A 5,022-nucleotide genomic window follows, 5' to 3' on the forward strand; every position below is an offset into this window, starting at 1 on the left:
ATGTGACCATGGAATTGTTAGAAGAGGAGTTTGATCTCGAAGTAGAGGTTGATTTGGCTGAACTTAAGAAAGGTCCTCCATATGTTTGTTCTTTACTTAAAAAGCTCCCTAGTAATGAAAAGTCAAATGATTCAAAACTAAAGAGTGGAAAGAAGTATAGTTTTGATATCTTGAAATCTGATCAGATTTTTGATGTGTTGCTTAAAGATAAACAATTAATTCTGCCTAAAGGTAGAACTTTACTTTCAGTGAAAGATTTAAAAGGGAAACCTTATTGTAAATTTCACCAAGCAATCAGTCATTCGACTAACAGCTGTGTTTGTTTCAGGGACTTGATTCAGGAGGCCATTATGGAAGGACGTTTAAAGTTTGATGATGGGAAAAAAAGAAATGAAAGTTGATGTTGATCCTTTCGATGCTGAAGCTGGTTATGTTGAACCATATTTTGGAGTAAATATGGTTGGTATGTCATATGATTTTGATGTGGCTCTAGGTGATTTCGAGTCAGATTAGTATATCCTCGGGTAGGGGATGGTTTGTTAGATTTTTTGGTGCAATAAAAGATCAAAGATCGGGATGTATCTCTGTGTCCTCGATGTAATGCTATATTTGACGCTGAAGCTGCAGCGATCTTTGAGAAAGAAATGATGAAAAAGGAGTTGGCTCATAGGGAGGAGCATGCTCATCAAAGGCAACCTGTTAGACGAGTGAAGGCAGAAAGTTCTAGGGCTCCTCAGCAGAATGCTATTGCACCGATGAGTCGTTTTCAAGCTATTGGAGTTCAGTGGATTTGGAATTGCCAAGAATTCCAAAGTTGAGATGCTCAGTATCGGAAAAACCCACAATGGGGACATCGAGGTCCTCCTCGAAACCAATATCCTTATCAATGTGGTCGAGCAAGAGGATACCCGAGGGGAAGAGGAAGAAGGAGTCTTCCTTGAAATAAAAAACCTCAGGTTGACAAAGGCAAGGGAGCAACACCTTCGGTGCATTCCCGAATAGTTTTTCCCTATGATGGGGAAACATGCCCAAAGAGTATTCCTTCCCCTGCGAAGTTGGAGAAGGGCAAGGCGATAGCTTATACTTCTGGCGTGGACAAAGACAAAGATGCCGATTTGGAAGAAGAGTATTTTGAGGAGGGAGATGATGAGATGGTTAGAACTATTTCGACTATTCCAACTGAGTATTTGGGTGAGTATGAAGGTGACCCTGAAAAAGATTATGACATGGACGTTGAAGAAGCTTTTTTTTTCATCCGATATGATATTTTCTGAGGCCTTCCGAAAAATAAAAGTCTTATCTTCGCCTATTTCATATTACTACTACTTTAAGTGGAATTAAAGTAAATAAAGTGTTAATTTATGGTGGAGCAGCAATAAGTCTCTTGCCAGAGAGGATGCTGATGAAAGTTGGTAAACATCCAGATGATTTGGTTCCCACCAATATTGCTATAACAGACTTTAGTGGTGCTTCTACTCCTGCAAAAGGTCTGGTTACTTTGGAGGTGAAAGTGGGATCTTCTGAACAAAATATTGTTTATGTGGTAGTGCCATCAAAAGCAAGTTATAATGCTTTACTGGGCCAAGACTGGATTCATGGAGTTGGAGCTATACCATCTACTGTGCATCAAAGTGTCCTTCTTTAGACAAAGTATGGAAAGCCTGAAATTGTTAAGGCTGATTTGAATTTATATGTCGAGCAGTTGTATGTCGATTTTCGGGTATATAATCCGTGACTGGAGCCTTTAAATGTTAACAGGATGTTAAATTCCTATAATTGTGAGGGCTGCTGTTTTGTCTTTGGAAGGCCAAACGATGAAGCTACATTATCCACACCTTGATATACCCCCAACTGGTTGGGAATGTTCATCTTAGAATGGATTCGAGACGGTATTCGATGGAGCATGCTCAAGATGTCTCGAATTACCTGGTAACTTTAAATAATTATATAAGTAATTTTCCTTCAGTAGATAATAAATTTGATTCTTTTGATGAAGTTGAATCATTTAGAAATGTAATATTTTCTTTTATTAGTAACAATTCGATGTCTTCAATCGAATTTAGTGATGGTTTAAATTTTTCTTCATTATGTACTGCGAATGATATTATTAGTCAAACTGCTGATCTAATAGCAGAAGTCCATTGTATTGAAAATAAAGTTGTTGTTAATCCAGCAAATGATCAAGTCTGTTCTGTTTATAATGAATCTGTTGATTTCTCTTTCGATTGCATCTATGATTTAGAACCTTTGGGTTTTGAAAAATATTCAGTAAAAGATGAGAATCATTTCATCGGGTTTGAATCTCAAAATCCTTTAGAAGAAATTAATTTAGGATCTGTTGATGACATTCGAATTACTTATATCTGTAAGAATCTTGCGGATCCTTTTCAAACTGAACTTTTTCATCTTTTACATGAATTTAAAGATTGTTTTGCTTGGGATTATCATGAGATGCCTGGTCTCAATCGTTCTCTCATAGAGCATCGATTAGCATTGAAACCAAATGCTCGACCTATGAAGCAAACTCCCTAACGCTTTGCTCCAGAAATCAATCTAAAGATTAAGAAAGAAATTGAACGGTTGATTAAAGCCAAATTTATTCGAACTGCACGTTATGTTGAATGGGTTTTGAATATTGTTCCCGTAATAAAGAAATGGAAAGATAAGGGTGTGCATTGATTTTAGAGATTTGAATAATGCTACCTCGAAGGATGAGTATTTTATGCCAATTGTAGATATGTTGATCGATTTGCAGTGGAAAATAAAATTTTAAGTTTTATGGATGGTTATTCAGGATATAACCAAATCTTCATTGCAGAATATGATGTGTCTAAAACTGCTTTCCGTTGTCCCGAGGCATTAGGCACTTATGAGTGGGTGGTTATACCTTTCGGTTTGAAAAATGCTGGTGCAACTTACCAGCGAGCAATGAATATTATATTCCATTAGTACATTGGGAGATTTATAGAAGTGTATATCGATGACATTATGGTCAAATCGATTTCGATGAATAAACACAATGATCATTTAAGAAAAGCATTTCTCACTATAAGGAAGAAAGGATTAAAAATGAATCCTTTGAAATGTGCCTTTGGTGTGTCGGCTGGAAACTTCCTGGGTTTTGTTGTTCATAAAAAGGGGATTGCAATCGATAAAAGCAAGGCCGATGCAATATTAGCATTGCCTTCGCCTAAATCAAAAAAAGGAGTGCAATCATTCCTGTGAAAAGTAAATTATCTTCGAAGGTTTATTTCGAATCTTTCTGATCGAACTCGAGTGTTTGCACCTTTAGTGAAACTAAAGAATGATTCATAGTTCGAGTGGATGCATGAGCACCAACGGGCATTTGAGTCGATAAAAGCATATTTATCTAAGGCTCCAATAATGGCGAATGTTCATCCACATGAGCCTTTGAAATTGTATATTGTAGCATCTACCAACACAATTGGGTGTATGCTAGCCCAAGATGATGAGGACAGGCAAGAACGGGCAATTTATTACCTTAGTCGTGTTTTGACTGATATTGAAACATGGTATCCCCCGATAGAAAAATTGTTTTTGTCCCTATACTATGCTTGTATGAAATTAAAGTGTTACATGGTAGCTAAATAGGTGAAAGTTGTAGCACAAACTGATCTTGTCAAATATATGTTGAGTTTTCCAATGCTAAGGGGTCATTTAGAAAAATGGATGCTCGCTTTGATAGAGTTCGATTTGTAATATGTCCCAGCAAAAACTGTGAAAGGTCAAGTCATTACAGATTTTCTAGTTGATAATTCAAATAATCTGAATGACCAGGGGGCAAATGTAATTGACATTAAAGTCGATTATTGGAAATTATATTTTGATGGATCAAAGCACAAGGATGTTGCAGGGTTGGAATTCTTATTATCTCGCCAGAAAGAATTCCATCAGAATTCCTGTTTGAGCTAAAATATCCTTGCTCGAATAATATGGTAGAATATGAAACTTTAATTTTGGGCCTTGAAATCTTGATCGGAAAAGGGGCTTTGGAAGTCTAAATCCTAGGGGATTCTTAGTTAGTCTTGAAACAGTTATCGAAAGAGTTCGAATGTAATAATGAGAAGTTGCAAAAATTTTTGGCAAGGGCTTGAAAGTTGTTAACCTCTTTTCGAAAAGTTTCTTTGGTTCATATCCCAAGGATTCATAATGAGATCGCTAGTGAGTTAGCCTAAATTTCTTCGAGAAATAGAATCAGCCCAGAAACTTTAAGAAAATTGGCCAGTATCCATCAAATTTTGGTGCCTGCGGATGAAAGGGAAGTTTTGTGTGTAGGCGAATAGGAAGATGATGATTGGAGGAAATCCATTGCTGAATTTTTAAAGAATCCTAGCATCCCAGTCGATAGAAAGATAAAATTGCAAGCAATGAATTTTGTCTTGATGGCTGATTGATGAGCGGATAATTTGTATGCTTTTTGGCATTGTTTTCAGTATGTTTTTAGTATAATCTAGTTAGTTTTTAGTATATTTTTATTAGTTTTTAGCTAAAATTCACTTTTCTGGACTTTACTATGAGTTTGTGTGTTTTTCTGTGATTTCAGGTATTTTCTGGCTGAAATTGAGGGTCCTGAGCAAATATCTGATTCCGAGACCAAAAAGGACTGCAGATGCTGTTGGATTCTGACCTCCCTGCACTCGAAGTGGATTTTCTGGAGCTACAGAAGCCCAATTGGCGGGCTCTCAACGGTGTTGGAAAGTAGACATCCTGGGCTTTCCAGCAATATATGATAGTCCATACTTTGCCCAAGATTTGATGGCCCAAACCGGCGCTCAAAGTCACCCTCAGAAATTCCAGCGTTAAACGCCGGAACTGGCATAAAACTTGGAGTTAAACGCCCAAACTAGCATGAAAGCTGGCGTTTAATTCCAGAAAAGGTCTCTACACGAAAATGCTTCATTGCTCAGCCCAAGCACACACCAAGTGGACCCAGAAGTGGATTTTTACGTCATTTACTCATTTCTGTACACCCTAGGATACTAGTTTACTATTAATAGGATC

Source organism: Arachis duranensis, chromosome 5 (genome assembly GCF_000817695.3).
Source record: "Arachis duranensis cultivar V14167 chromosome 5, aradu.V14167.gnm2.J7QH, whole genome shotgun sequence".
Lineage (NCBI taxonomy): Eukaryota > Viridiplantae > Streptophyta > Magnoliopsida > Fabales > Fabaceae > Arachis > Arachis duranensis.